This window comes from Opisthocomus hoazin, chromosome 9 (assembly GCF_030867145.1).
Source record: "Opisthocomus hoazin isolate bOpiHoa1 chromosome 9, bOpiHoa1.hap1, whole genome shotgun sequence".
Taxonomy (NCBI): Eukaryota; Metazoa; Chordata; class Aves; order Opisthocomiformes; family Opisthocomidae; genus Opisthocomus; species Opisthocomus hoazin.
The window spans coordinates 22344822-22360811 of NC_134422.1; the positions used below are offsets into that span (position 1 = coordinate 22344822).

At 39.5% G+C, this 15990-nt stretch overlaps 1 protein-coding gene across 17 annotated transcripts in view; it reads left to right on the forward strand.

Moving 5' to 3' along the window:
• Positions 1-15990, forward strand: part of B3GALT1 (beta-1,3-galactosyltransferase 1) — a 224801-nt gene that overhangs the window by 193281 nt on the left and 15530 nt on the right. The window contains exon 4 of one of the 17 annotated variants that reach the window (XR_012765048.1): positions 10915-11603. The exons of 15 other annotated variants lie outside the window; for them this stretch is intronic. The gene's annotated coding sequence lies outside the window, so the exon portion shown is untranslated. Of the gene's footprint in view, positions 1-10914; positions 11604-13078; positions 13092-15990 lie in introns of those variants that run through there. One more of the 17 variants, XM_075430747.1, reaches the window with a different exon arrangement.

A 15990-nucleotide genomic window follows, 5' to 3' on the forward strand; every position in this document is an offset into this window, starting at 1 on the left:
GCCCTGAAGAGGAAGACAAATATTTTAAAAATCAAAACTTTAAAAACATGAAAAGTTGCATCTCAAGCCTGGACTTTAAATAATGTTTTCTGCTAAAATGTCATTATTTGTTTATCAGAAGGTTTAAAAGAAACAGGTACTCAGTGGCTTAGTGGCTTGGGAAGAACACTTTGTCAGGGTTGCTCATTGAATTTTGCTCTAGCATAGTTCTGATTGGTTTGAGGTGCAAAACCAGGTTGTGATTTGATAAAATAGTACTCTAATTTTGATTATTGAGAAAAGTAATGTTTTTCTATCCCCCTTTGACAGAGACAGCAAACATTGCCAGTACAATTGTGGGAAGAGTGTCAAATGGCTTGGCATCTCTCTTCCCAAATTCTTGACCGATTGGCGAAAGCGATCCATAAGGCTGTAGAAGGAAGAAATGCCTGTCAAATCACTCACTACAGCTGACTGCAAGTGCATGATAAATTATATTTTCTGATGTTTTTCCAGACTAGCTTCAAAATCCTGCAGTGATTGGATGTAATCTATTATTGGAACAACAACATAAGCATCATTTAGAGAAGTGTATTTCAGAAAATTGAAAGGTTTGAAAAGCACAGCTACTGCATAGAATGTGTACTACTTTATTTGGCAATCTATGTGCAGATTTGTCACTTGTACAGCTGTCCCTAATAGGGTCATTTCTATAGCAAATGTATGGTGGTTTGTGCTTGAGGATGATACAAAGTTGGCAATAGCACTCCAAAAACATTCCATATTATAAAATCACTCAGCAGAGTGATTTGCTTGCTATGTGAGGTGATTGGATAGTCTGCTCCAAAAAGCTCAATTTCACTTCTATTGAAATGTCTTGGCTTTCCAAGTGCTTAATCTTATTTCTTGTATGGAAGATGTGTCATCTGGTCTGTCATTAATGTTCTGGAGAGGATAGAACTTCTTTTCTCTTTAATCATTGTCATAAAGTTCACAAAATCATTTGTTTCAAACTACCTCAAGTTTGAGATTCTAACCTTAATCTTGATGACAGAAACGTCAGTGCTCTGTTCAGATAAGGCAAGGACATCTGGAAGCTAGGGAACATTAAACAAACATCCTATTACACCTGTTCTTTATGGAGTTTCATCAAATTAGCAGCTCGTAGCAACTAAAACCACTCAGCTTGACTTTTAGTTGGTGACACACCTCCCCTTGACCCCCTGGTCAGCAGCAGAACTTTCAGAGCTTAAATTCACATGCTGGATGAGTGCGAGTCTAATACAAAGAGAACTTTCATATCAAAACAGAAAATTTGAAATAAAATGCTCTAAATAATTTCTGGAGATATATTTGTATTAATAAGCATTTATGGACAATTATTTCTACATATTTGTGTTCTGTACTACCTGCAGGTAGCACTTTTTGTGAGACGATATTGTATAGCAGATGAAAGAACAGACATGGTTTTAGGCATGCAATACCAGCAAGACCTGAAATAAAAATCACAGACTTCAGGCTGAGGGCAGCTTGCAAACAAATCTACATGTTTAAATTAATTATGGCAATAATTTATAAAATTTGAAGGAAAAAGCACCTTTGGAGAAGAAGGGAGTGTTAGCAGAATGGGAGATGATTAGTCCTGTGGGATAAGCTTGACAGATAACCAATTAATTACTGTCCTTGGAACATTGAGGGTGTCTTACACAGAAAACTAATGTGCCATAAAAAACTATTTATTGAATACATGATTTGTATCCAAGAGTCCTAAGAAATTTCATTTCTTAGGAAAAGCTCATCTTACTTGCAAGGATGACATTAAAGATGAAGCCGTATTCTCACAACTATACACTTTTTTCTGCCCTCACATATTTGAATGAATTCATTCAGTGCACAGCAGTTCTTTCATTTTCTCTGAAGAGTTTTCCCAGGGACATATGATGCACTGGATGAAGTTTGTAGCACCCTGGAAATCATATGCATATGGGCCACTCCAGGATAGGGAGCATTTATTGCAGCAGCTTTTGCTTCTATTTCTCGGCTAATGTCTGCTTTATTTAGTATATTTTAGTCTGTAAAGACTTTCTGATGACAACAGTGGCAACAAACAGCAGGTTGTTACAAAGCAGGGAGAGGGATCTCTGGAAAAATAATTTCACCTCATGATCTACTGCCAGGAGAAATTATAATTTAAATATACTCAGCATCTAGTTAATTTGCCTGCTGTTTTATACCAATGTCAAAGTCAAACAAATCATATTATTGTTAATAGACTTGCTTACAACAGATTGGGTCAAAATACAGATATTTATACACAGCGGTCCACACAGAATATATCTCATGTTTTATTTTATTGCAGTTTTTCAAGGAACTTTTAAAAGGAAGTGTTCCCTGAGACACAAATAATCATTTCCTTTGATACAGAGATTTTTTTTCCCCTTCTATTTTTGTCCTCTTAAAGAATGAATAGATTTGTCGAACAAAAGAAAACTGGGCAGTAGTTTTGCAACAATAAAGGAAAAGTGGAATGGAAGATACAGCAAAGCATTAAAAGTGTAACAATAAGTCTCCTGGAAATCTCAGTGTCTCATTCAAACCCATACTAGTCACAGAAGCAACGTTCAGGATGATTCCAATGGGAGTTGTGTCTGCACAGGGATAATGAGACCAGAAATGTCTTTGAGTAAGAAATAGCCCACCTTTTAGATAATTACCTGATACCACAGCTTTTAAGAGTAAAATGAGGCATTTTCTTTTGAAGTTTTAAAAGAATTCTAAATCTAAAACTGTATCTGTCAATTTAAGCAATGTTCTGTTTATTTGATCTTGAGGCTTTGTTATCAAGAAATCAAAGACACTTTTGGTCCATATTGCCTGATGACTGAACTTGATTTCACTTTTTTAAACATACATCTTTGAAATCTACATTCAAATTTCCAAGTTTGATTGATATTCCTTTTTGAAAAGTGGAGGAAAAATGATTCCCAGAGAGATAACTTTTCCAAGAGAAATCTAAAATGAGTGAAGTGATGAGGAAACCTTCGTTCTCATTCCAGTGACCTTGATCCTCCTTGAATGCTGCCTGAGCAATAAATGATGGCAAGGAATCCACATTAGTAGTCTTACGTTTTAAATTTCTGTATATAGCCTTTAAAAAACCCTGTATTCCTCAATTCAATTTGGAAAAATACTAATAGCAATTCAAAGTAACTGAACATATTACGTAAAACACAGAAAAAGGATTTTGTGTTCATAATTAATCATAAAGAACAGGCTCTTCTGATGGCATCAGAGGTTGAAAGAGACAATTTTCCCTGGCGGTGTGGCTTTGGAGAGGCTGGAGAATGCTAGAAAAGTTGTGCAAACACACTGTTTAGCTCACAGCAGAAGTCAGCTTCAGCTTGTGCCATGCCCATGGTTTTTCAAACCTGGAATGCAAAAACTGTTTGGGAAGCATGTGCTGATATGTCCAAATAATAGCCTGGAATTTACACTCTTATATTAAATTCCAACATGAATGTGTAGTTTTGAGAATTTTGGCCAGAATAGCTTAGTTAAAATAGAGGACTTCAGTATTTTTAGTATTTAGAATGGTTATTACTGAAAACAAGTAAGCAAAAGAAAATTGCTATTATAGGCTGTTTTTTTCTGATTTATTTTTCAAGCAAGTGGAAACAACTGTTAATTCAAAGCTCAAGCTTGTCCCTCCAACTGTGCTAGAGAAATTTGAAAGGGGAACTTTTTGTATAAAAGAGAAGTGCAAGAACCCTGGCTGTATGACTGATGTGATCAGAGCTTCTACTTTACATGACGTGTCCCAGCATCATCAGCATTAGATCACCGATGCAGCTGATTTTCTGACAGACAAACAGTATTGTCACGAGCATGCGCATTAGGCAGCTTCTGGATACGTTTCTTTTGATAACTTCAGCAGCATCTTTGTCTTAAATCTTAATTTTAAAATCTAGAGCTGTCATTTGTCAGAGGGGCTTTTAGGCTTCCTTTAAAACCATTACACTTTTAATGCTAACCTGTTGGCGCGAAGGAGCATTTCCACGGAATATTTTATTCAACAAGACTTAAGAGATCGTTTTGTTAGATGTGCTTGCTGTCATCCTTTATTACACTAGATCTTTTGATATTTGAGTGGAAAAGCTAGAAATAAGGATGAAGGCCGGTGAAACGGGAGGACTGTAACACTCTTCTTTCACTATTCCGGTTTTCATACTGTCCATCAAAACCACAATTTGAAAATGTCAGATAACACGAGTTTCATTTTTACTTTAATCGCTTAACTGTATGATACAATAATAACTTAAAGGCTATGCAGCAGATTTATCATGAGGAACAGGGATTATAGTCTGACAATTCCAGATTACTGTTCTTCATACAGGGAATTCAGTGCTAATTATGTAGTTTATCGATTGATCTTTTCAAAGGAATGTCCTTATACATTAAAAGACAAAAGCAAATATTTAAGCTTTTGGAGCTTGGATGAGCATCCTAATTTCTGAGACTTGCAATAGTGAGCTGTAAATCTCAAGTGAACAGGCACTCTTTCTCCAGCTATTCAGTGTTTATATTTCTAATGATGATAAGAAATCAAAAATAAGATATATTTAAGTAAGTATTTCAATTTCATTATTTCAAAGCTTTTAAAATGCTTAATTTTAAAAATTAAAACTTTTTCACATCTAAACATGTTCAAATCTAAATGAATTAGACTTTTGGCGTTCCATTCATATCAAAATTCTGATCACTAATTTTCCCACCACTTTAAGCAATATCCTCACTAAAGGAGACGCAGATCTGTAGCTAAAGCCTGAAAACATGACTGTTGCACCAATCAACGACTATTGCAATTATCTAATGAGCTGTACACTGAACTGTACATGTTTACTCACATATGTGTCTCAGCATCTCCACTACTGACAACACCCACCTTAAAGAGCGACTTCCTCAGAAACAGATTATTTCTCTTCCCACTGCAGACTCGATGTAGCAGCTGACACATAGGAGCTGTATGTGCAGTGGCTGCTGCAGCTCAGTTGTCATTTAGGAGAATCTGAGAGTTACTTTATCTTGACTACTTCAGGTTCATTTCTGTGCTGCTTGCAAAGCAGAACAGATGCAGAACACAAAACAGAGTGGACTTGTATGTGAGAGCATCAGAAGTCCACAATCAGGTTTTTAGAAATTTTGTTTGGCTTGTAGTCTGCTTGGGTTTTATATTGGTTTTTTTCCTAGTGCAGAGTAAAGACTCCAAAGAACTTATTTATTTTGAAAATAATGGTGTTTCTATTAAACACTTGAAAGCATGAAAATCTCGATCTGGGCATAGCCCAGTTCATCTGCCATTTATTAAGTTTAGCTGCTTAGTGCCAAAGGAAGAATGCAGCATCTTGCTCCCCAAAAAATTGTTACAGAAGTGATAAGTGGACATGCTGGGCACAGACAAGGCTTAGAGTGGTGATGGGACAGAGGTGATGACGAGAATTTTCAAAGTAGAAACAGAAATCAATGCACAATCATTTGTGACTTGAAAAGCACAGGTCCTCTGAGTTAGCCACCGCTTCTTTCAGTATTCACCAGAGACAATACAGTATACAGGGAATATAGAATTCCATCTGGTATTTAAAAATCCCAGAAGCCTGACTGGCTCTTTAAACGTTATCATATCTTAAAATAGAAAAAGCCAGATGTTACATTTACAAAGTCAGTGTGCTACATCTTCCTAAAATACAAGAGCTGCCACTGCTAAATCTAGTCTGCCACCATTGAACAAATAATCAGTTAAACAGCATAACCTTTAGCAGAGAAAAAAAACATTGCATGTTGTGAGGTATAAACAGGCATGCGTTGCCAGGTCAATTATAGGCACAGGAGACAGAAAACCAGACATCAGCGGGATTTTCAAGTGACTTTGGTAAATTAGCCTTTCCTCAGAAGACTTACTGAGTTTCTCATGTTTGGAGTCTATGGCCGTGCAGTTGCTGCTAGGAAGCTGTGGATGTTCATTAGTTAAGTAGCCTTCCATGAGGCAACACAGGGGTCATAGTAAAGAGCTCTGTTTCTTAGGACTCTAACATACCACTCTAGTCTCTATTCAAAATACTTCTGGGGAAAAAAAAATCATAACAGGCCTGAAAACATATTAGAAACACACTGTGGAGTCATTTCAGAAGTATTTAATACTATTTTTGGTGCCCTTCAAGAAGAGACTAAGCAACAAAAAGCTTGCTAACTTCACAAGACCCATCCCAGTAGAGAAGAAACAGAGATGACAGTAACGACAGTATCACAAGAAGAAGCTTGAGTCTCATTTATAAATTTAAATGTCAAAACTGTAACTGGAAACTGTATCCGTATGCACACGGAAAGGAAGAATCTCTCCTCAAGTAATCTTTGACAACACTGGTTGTATAAACGCTATTGGCGCTGGGAGGCCCAGGCAGACTGCAATAACCCTCACAAAAGCAAGAGGAAAGACAGCCACAGTCTTGGCCAAAACCCCTTTCACTAGCCACTGAGAAAGCACTGCACTCCAAGCTGTGTGCAAGTCGTGAGTCCTTCTAGCAGACTTCAGCAGTAGACACCTGCGCTAGGTTTGCTCCCTGAAAGTCTCTTTTTCTGCAGTGGGATGCAAACAACTACATTGTTCAGGCAAAGTCTTTGCCATAAAATTCAATATGAGATGCATCTGTTCAGGGCAGAGGAAGAAAACTCCAAATGACATTATCAGGCACCTGCTGTAAACCAAAGAACTCTTCCCAAATGCAATGCCTATAATTAAATGCCCCATTATAGACAGAAAGCAGAGCAGCAAAATGAGCTGCATGCTCAGTTTTAGCTGGCTGAGAATACTTCTGCTGTCACCTTGTTCTTGCTCATCAAGTCATTAAATTATTTAATATCCAGTGGACATCTAGAAAAAGTTTCCATCAAGCAGGAGAGGAGAAGGTGCATTATTAGGCTGCATACAATCACAATTAATAGAAACACCTGAAACAAACAGTGCCACGTATGGCGTGCTCAGATGCCTTCAGTCTAACCAGACAGACCGACATAGTCTGTGAAGCAGATGCAAGCTGCAGTGGTCTATTACGCAGCAGGTAACAGTAAAAGGTGTAGTTTATTCTGGAATAAGAATTTTTCAAGTCCAATTAGAAAAGTGATAATGCTGGGGATAATGATAGAAAGAAGCTGTTTTCTGTAAACGCTTTGATTAAGTTGGCAAAAGCATCTGATCACATAGCAGTAGTTTTAAGATACCAAATTCAGTGATTCTTGTCTTCTCCAGAGCAATTTTGGTGAAAATTTTTTCATCTGGATGAGTTGAGCTCTAAATTAGTGTTAGACTAACACTAGACATGCAAATCACTCCGAAATCTTCACTAAATCCATAATATCTGTAAATGACTTTAGCTCTGTCCTTTGCTATCATAATTTCAGAGAAAGTACCAAGTATTTAAACGCAACTCTAGGATGCAGTGTGTTAGAATATTCTGTCTACAGAGAGATAAAAATAGAGACTACAGGTTTTTACATTTTTGCTAGCTGAAAATACTGAAAAAGTAGCAATCTGTGTGGTACATCCCTAGTTTGCCAATAGCTACCAAATCCGGTATGAGCTTTCCATGGACTCTCCTGGATTTTTGGTAGAAAGTTACAGAACAAGGTTCCCAGGCCTTAACACAGATCTGGCTCTGGAGCAGGCCTCCCCACATAGAGGGGTTGTGCTCCCCACCACTGCGGAGGGTCAGGCCACCTCAAGCGCCTCAGGTCTCTCGCCTCCACCTTTTTGAGACTGAATGAGGATTGGGTGGGTGAGAACACCACGTGCAAAGCATCGTTTTAGCACTGAAAAAATGCTTTACTGCAGTGTTGTAACACCAAGATCACCGCTGCTTTCATAAAGCAGTTCTCCTGCTTTGTAGCTTATCGGATGAGAGAAGATAAGCGAGCACTGCAAACAGGAACAAGATAGTGCCAAGCATTCACAGCTCCCATTAAGTTCAATTGTATTAATACTGCCTAATTTTGTATAAAACTTGTAACAAAGGGATAGTAGCTGTGCTAATCAGAGGTATTTTTCCTAGGTAGAAAGAAATGATTGGAATAACACTCTGCAGCAGGCTGTTAAAGTTGTGTGGTCCTGACAAAGTTGTATTGAAACAAAATTCATAGTCCTTAAAAAAAAAATCTTTCATTCCTTGGCATTTAATCTCAAATGTCAATAGTGAAGCTATAACAAAATGAGTTTAATAGGCTATGTGGGCACTCAAGATCAACTGCCAAACGGAGAAGAGAGGCAGAATTGAAATGCCCTGCTATATTCCTTTTCTGCATGTAAAGTTACAGCTAAACAACACCTAAAAAATACTGCAAAAGTAACTTCACTTCTCTCAGTAGGTTTTCAGAGACTTAAAGGAGATCCACCAACAGAGATGATTTAATTGTTTTGGTACCTATTTTTCAGACTGGTTTCTTATGAGGACTGTAAAATGCATAACCCATCCTACAGAAGATTGCCCATTCCCTCTGAAGGGCAGTTTTTAAACCGCAGATGCCTAGGGGCACTGTTGCTTGATAGGGGCCTAATTTATGGATGGCATTCGAGGCTACGGATGTCAGCTGTATAAAGACAACTCTCTGCAGTCTCTCTCCCTCTACAACTTGAGATGCTGGAGCATGCTGAAATTTAAGACCCTCTTCGGTGTCTCTAGAGGTGCACACAGAGAGAAGTAGATGCCTCAGAATATGTAATCTTGTGCTGCAGTCTCTGGCTTTGTGATACAAAGCAAACTTTTTGTTGTCTTCCATTTTATTTTATCTACAGTGGTGGCTGACAAATGACCTACCTCTCAATTCGATATATCTACTTTTAGAAACTTGCAGTTTTGTTCTTGTCACTGCTGGTTTCGTCATTCCTCAAATTAAAAGATGATACATCTAAACTTTTAGTTTCTTGACCAAGACAACTGAGAAACCACTTTTCATGTATGATACTGTCTGATGGCTTTTCTTCCATATGTACCAGATATAGCTATAATTTACAGGTTGTTTCCTGCCAGCCAGGATAATAATCTGGTATTGCTTGAGACAGAAAATCCTTTTGGTGGTCCAAATACAGCGTATAGGGCACCTAAAGAACGTTTATAGATTTTATCTGTTGTCATATCACCAAGATGCTGAAAATTGCATCTACATTCCTTCCAGACAGCCTAAATTAGCAAGCCTGCTCTTATTTAGCTTGTCAGATCACTCTTAAAAACAGTTCTTGTTTTTTGGAGGATTTTTGCTATGCTTTATAGCCATCTTCTTACATGTGTTTTTCATACAAGCTGTCATTCTGAAGTATTTAAAAAATATTGTACAATACTGAATACTCTGCAGTCTCCTGCTACATGACAGAGACTATTTTCAGTAGTTTATTAAAAAGGCAGTGTATCACCATATTAAAATTGCTTTTATTAGCATAAATGTAAGTGCGCTAATTTTAAGTCACCACCGCTTCGGCTATCTTGGATTCCTATGAGACTGAATGAACACAGTCCCTACAACAAAAAGTGTTTATGACAAGTAATGAAGTTAAAGCTGAAAGATGTTGGAGATGATTGACTTCCCCCAACTGTTTTTGTCTCTAAAGCCCTCTATATTGGAAGTTTTCTGGATTACAGAGACTGAATTGAGTGTACATGCCACTCTCAGGGGGTAACTTTTTTCCTAGATGTGTTTGATCACTCTCCAACACCAGAGAGCCAGAAGGTGGATCATTCTGCCATTTTGTTACCTAGTGAAGGTACAATTCATATCAGGTTTATTCTGAAGACGAGTGTGAACAGGAGGAAGACTCAGATATCAATCTGGTGAAAAACCACACACCCTTTAGCTGGAAAACTATCCTATTTCATTTTTATCTCTATTTATTATTGTAACTTCATTTAGATGCAATGTTATTTTTAAAAGTTTCCTGGGAAATCCCAAACTCAAAATGTGTTTCAAAAGCTAATAAATGATTTAATTACAACCATCAAAGTAAATAATTTGTGACACCAAATACTTCTTACTTTTACTTTAGATGTACTATGAAGAAAAATCACAAGAAAATCCAAACCATTGTTACTTTTAGCTGGCGTGAGGGATTTAGCGACTTAGGTTTGAGGTACAGAAAAAAATGGATCAGCTGCATATTGGCTCTGACCATCCTAATAGTAGATACTTTAACCAGTGTTTGGAGTGAAAACATACCAAATTTCATCACTCTCAAAACATTTGGATGAAACGTATTAATAGGTTTGGCCTGACGACAGAGGCTTGACCCTACATGCAAGAAGTGTAGGAACCTGACGAGTCAGTGATTGATATGTTACCTTCAAAACCACAGTCTGGGACTGCATTTTGCCACAATTTCATACAACCCTTGGCAAGCAACAAACAGTCTATCCCTCATTACACCATCTGGAGAAAAAAACAACAGCAAAAAAGCCCTGACACACACTGGGTTTTGGCAAAGGCACATGTGGGAGAACAGCCTACCTGAGCCAAGAGCTGTCTTCAGCTTCTAAGAAAAATCTGGCTGATTCAGAGGCTTGTGACAGTCCCTCACTATGTTTTCATTTTACATCGAAATCAGAAAATCACATCAATCTTTCAAACAGCGGCACATTCTCAAACACTATACTATTCATGCCCTTTAAAGCTGCTATACGCATGAACAAGTTTCCAGTTTAAGTTCAAAGTGATCTCAGGAGAGTCAAAGGATACAAAGAATCATTAGATATTGTGAAAACAAATGAAAAAAGGAAAAGTTATTTTTTTTAACTCTCAAGAAGTGCTTTAACTGATTTCCAAAACTTTCCAGTCATCACTGAAATTTAAACCTTAATATTTGATAGGCAAGCAAAGGTTTTTAATTTTATTATTTGTTTGCAGTTGATGCAAGAGCAAGAAAGGAGCTGTTTGCTTGGTCTTATCCTGGCAGAAAGAAACCTTGGGGCTAATGCTACAGTCTCCGGAGGAAAAAGGGGAGCCCTCAACTCTCTGATCATCATTCCAGACAGGAGTGTGGCCATGAAAAATGAGTCTGCCCGGTTTTGCCCCAGCCTCTCAATTCAGGCTGATGGTGCCTCTTAGCTGTGCTGATTCAGGCTTTTGTGTGACCATGAGGCAAATCTGCCTGGGAAACTGATCTGACTAAAAATAATTATAAAGTATTAATGAATGCATTTTTGTGGCAGTGCTGGCTTACACACACACTTGGGCTCTAATGCTCAGGTGCAAATGCAAAGAAACGTTTTCTGTCTTGATCTCATGCAGTATTTCTCAGCTACTGAAACGCCCATCTCCAAAACCAAGGCACAAACAGGCGAGAAGGGGCAAAGTGACCCCCTTTCTCCTCCTCCCGCTCCCTGTGCCCGCAGGCAGGGACTGTGAATCCCTCCCGGTCACTGGGGGTTCTCGGCTGCAGGGAGGCCAGGGGCTGGCTTGTGGGCAGCCTGGGCTGACCCGAGGACACGCAGCCTTGGCCCTGCCACGCGCCTGGCAGCACCCTCCAGTGCTCCCCTGTCTCCTGCAGGACGCACGCGTGGCAAGGGGCTGAGAGGGAGGGGAGGTGATCATCAACAGGGGTTAGGAAAAGTAAAAATAAAATAGTTCAACATAAATAATCTCAAAAGCTTCCTGTTTGCAGTTTAATTGATCCAGCTGGGGCGGGCGGGGGAGGGGAGGGGATTGAAATGGAGCTCTTTTCCCCAGATTGTGTTTATTTTTCACAGAATGAATTAATGCCTCACTGAAAAAGTGTTTTGCAGTTGGCATTTCAGGCAGCCTTGCTACCTGGCTCTGGAATTATTGCCATTGTTGTTCACACAAAGGGAAAATAAACTCAACCACTTGGCTTCCTTTTCCGTGAAGTATATGTCTAAGATCACAGCTTAGAAAGGAAACTAAATGGCAGATAGCAGCATCTTTGCAAAGTAACATGCATCCTGAGCTATTTTCACTGGCAAATTAATTTGTTCAAAGAAAAAGACAGAGAAAGACAGCGCTTTTCTTAAAAGTAGGAAAGAATAAAAAAACATTGAAGTTCTCTTTAAAAGTATCAGGCACCTTTGAGTTACACTGTTACCACATAGCCAAAAGAAACTATTAAGAAATTATTTTCATCCCTTCACTATGGGGCATTATTCTTCATTGCATCAGTAGCAAGAAAGGCTTTTAAAGAATAATTTGAAATTTTGTGCATTTAGATTGTTTGTCTCCCACTCCCGCGAACCACACAGAAGAGGGAGGCTTCCCTCCGCGCGCCCCAGCAGGACTGCCTGTCCTCCGCGGGGTACCCGGCAGGGCTGGGCCGGACAGCCCCTGCCTCTCCAGCGGCTCTTACCCTGCTTTCAGCGAGGGTGCCAGGAAATCGATTGTTTTCTCCCAAGCAGCAGGAGAAAGCTTTACTGATGTTTGCATCAACCCTCATGTTTCCTGGCTTTTTCCATACGAGGAGAGTGAGCCAGAGCACACCTTCTTCCTCGCTGGCTGGAAAGCGCCAGAGGAGACCTTGGCTGTGTCATCTAATGGAGTCCCATGTCAAGCACTCGGTCACACAGTACAGCAGCCTTCCTCCCGTGGCCTGTGTGATCCCACACCAGTTGGCCCAACAGCTGCTTTACTGCATTTCACATCATTTTCACTTCGTGCTGCCTTTGATGTCAGAATAGCTGGGAAATAAATGGAACCACAGATTGCAGACTGCTTTAAAATCTCTTTTATTCAAGAGATCTCTCAGATTGAAATAATGCTGAAAGGAGACCGCCGAAGGTGAGAGGAGGGTTTAGGATGTTGAGGAAGACCCACACAGAGTTTAAACAATGCTCAGCAGAATCCCTGTTGTTTCCAGTCATAATATGAGCCAAACATCTTCCTCCAGAGAAGATCTGAGTTCATGTTATTTATGTAGCAACCTCTTCTGATTCGACTCAAAGACTAAGCACACCTCCGAAGTCTGGAAGATGATCAAAAGGAGGCTATGATCTTACATTGCTTCTATAAGAAAAAGAGTTTCTCAGAAGAATGGCTTTTTGTGAAACCACTCTATTTAATTCTTAAACCCTAAGGTACGTATCAAGATTTGGACCCTTAACTTGCATGGCAGATTTTATTACCATATTACCTGCCTCCTCGGGGTATATAGCTGTTCAGTGAGCTTGTGTTTATAAAGCTCTTGAAGGTCCACAGATGGACAGCTAAGAGAAGCAATCTGTATTTTTATACTGGATATTCACGTACCCTCTTTCTCTCCTTAAGGCTTGGCCTTGAATACATGGATAACTAAGGTATGATATGATTCCCCTTGGGCACAGCAACAGAACATACTTACTGTTTATTGTTTCACAAAGTTGATTTCTATCAGTAGTGCATTATATTCTATCCAACCAGAAGCCAACACATCCCAAAGAGAAGTGGGTGATAACAAGACAATTTTGCCTTTTGAGCTGCGTCAGAATCCAGACAGACAGCCATCCTCAGCATCACAGATGCTAACAGCGCAATGCACCAAAGCAGAGCAACAGAAAGCACTGCGCAATGCTGTGTGCAAGTTCCGGCGTAATCTTCTCTGGAGCAGCACTGTAATCGCATGCTTTACTGATGCCACGGTAGAGTCTCAATAAAAGTCAAGCCGGGAGGAGGATGAAGACTGCTTTCCCTGCTTTTCAACTCTGAATATGCCAGAGGCCATCCTTTACATAACACTACTTAGCCTACGGTTTGATAAATCCTTCAATATATACAATGAGTCTACATTTACACCTACATCAACCCACTAGGCACCATGCAATTACAGGTGGAGAAGCCAACTGGAGAGTCTCCAATTATTCTGAGAAGTTGCAATTGCAATTGTTACGCTTCCCTAGTCACAACAGGAAAAAGAGAAAGCAAAATGTGCTGGCAGCATAATAAGTCCACAGAAATGGGCTTAGGGAAAGACAGACAAACACACATGTATGCACATTAGGAAGAAGTTTGCTTAGCTATTTTCCTAGTTACCAGACACTGCAAATAACCCTAACCAGGAAGACTCACAGACAAAAGATGTAAGAAATTGGAGTTAGTATTCCTGACTACTCAGGCAGTTCCTCAGGATTTGAAATTTATGCTCCCTAGTGAAAACTTTAAAAGTACACATGAAGGACATCTCTAATGACATAAGTGATAAAAGTGAGCTGAAACAGGAATTCAGATTTACTCTTTTCCAGAATGCAGTTCTTCCTGCAGCTTTATTAAATATCCGAGATTATCAGCCATGTTCTGTCCAGCTGGGAGAGAAGAGTTATTAACTGCGAAATTCTCACGAACTGTTCATCAATAACAGTTTGTGGGAACACTTCCTCAATTTTTGCCTACAACAGTTCTCATAGGGCTCACGTTAGACTCTGATCTGAGCACAAAGGCAAAAGCTGTTAACTGGCTTTTTTCTCCAGAGACAGCCAGGTTTCTTTCACTGGGACTAATAGACAACGTTCATAATTTTCATAAAGGGAATAAAGTGGAAAAATAAAGAAACATTCTTTTGGGAAAGAGGGTGGACTAAGTAGGCATAGCTGATAACACAGAATGGGTTTACAGTTTAGCTAGGGAGGCACCAACCAAAACAGTATTTTTCAAAACTGTGTCTCAGCCGAGGACACAATTTGCAGCACTTTTGAAATATAGTAGAAGAATGAGGACAAATTTACTCCTGTGGATTCACAAGGATATGAACCGATTTACTACAGCACGCACTCCTTTATTTAATTCATCGGAAAACTCCAGTTACTATGAGCCCATTTTTAAATCCTTACCACAAGAGGCCTCTTGTGTTAAGTGGATGTTCCATGAACATGTAAGTGCAACGTTGTGCAATGGTCCTTTCAACTGCGAGCTTTGGAAAACTAAATGCTGACAAATTGTCTGGGGTCATGTCTGTGAAATGCTCCATATGTGCTAGTTGAAAGAGCCTGACACTACCTTGCTCTCAAACGTTAACAGCTTTGCAAAAAAAGCCCTCTTCTGCAGCTTAAGTTTTTCATGTTCAATCCCCAGTAAAAGCAGGTTTTCATTAAAGTTCCAGCAAAACCCCATCTACCATTTTGTTTTGACAAAAATAAAAAAAAAAACGTATTTCCAGCCTTTGTTGTAAAGGCAACTGTATATAGCTAACAGCCAGACGTGCTGGCCCTCAGCTGGGCTAAGCTGCGCTGAGGGCGGTGGGCTCGTGAGCATGGACACCAGCTCCTTAGCGGGAAAGCACCACTCCATGTGCAAAGGCAAACGGCCAAGCCAATAAAATGTCATTCCAGCTCCTCCAAAGAGGAGGCAAATCCCACTTTTCCAAGAGGACTATCCCTCCTCTGTAAAGTAACTTGGCACTGCAGGTGCAGCCTAGGAGACCTTTTTTCACATATTTAAGTCAGCTGGCTGAAGTGTGGGCCATATTTTCCAGGTTGAAGATGAAAGTCATTTGGTTGGTTGGTTAGGGTTTCTTTTATGTTACAGTTCTGTGAGAGACAGGTGCAATTTTGAAAGCAACAGCTTGTGTTAAATGTATCACAACTACTTCACAAAGGGAATTAGAAACTTGAAGCTTCACTTAAAAATAGCTCACGATGACAAATGCTTCACAACATAGCTTCACATTAATTACTGTAATGCAAACATGAAAAAAACTGAACTGCAACCTGTTCCTGGATAGACAAAGCAAGGCTCAGGGATATCTTCAACATGGGGAATATTTCCAGGTGTCACGGTTTCAAGCAAGGCAGCAATAAACCAGTGACAGATGCTCTCCCTCCCACCAGAGGAAGGGAAAAAGGAGGCAAAGGGAGAGAGACTTACAAATTGGGTATAAAGAGTTTTACTAATAACACTAATAATACTAATAATATTAATAATAAGAGTAAGTTATGTAAAATATACAAAACCGATACTGAGTTTCCCGGAGATGGGTGCCGGGCTCTGGCATCCTGCCAGCAGCTG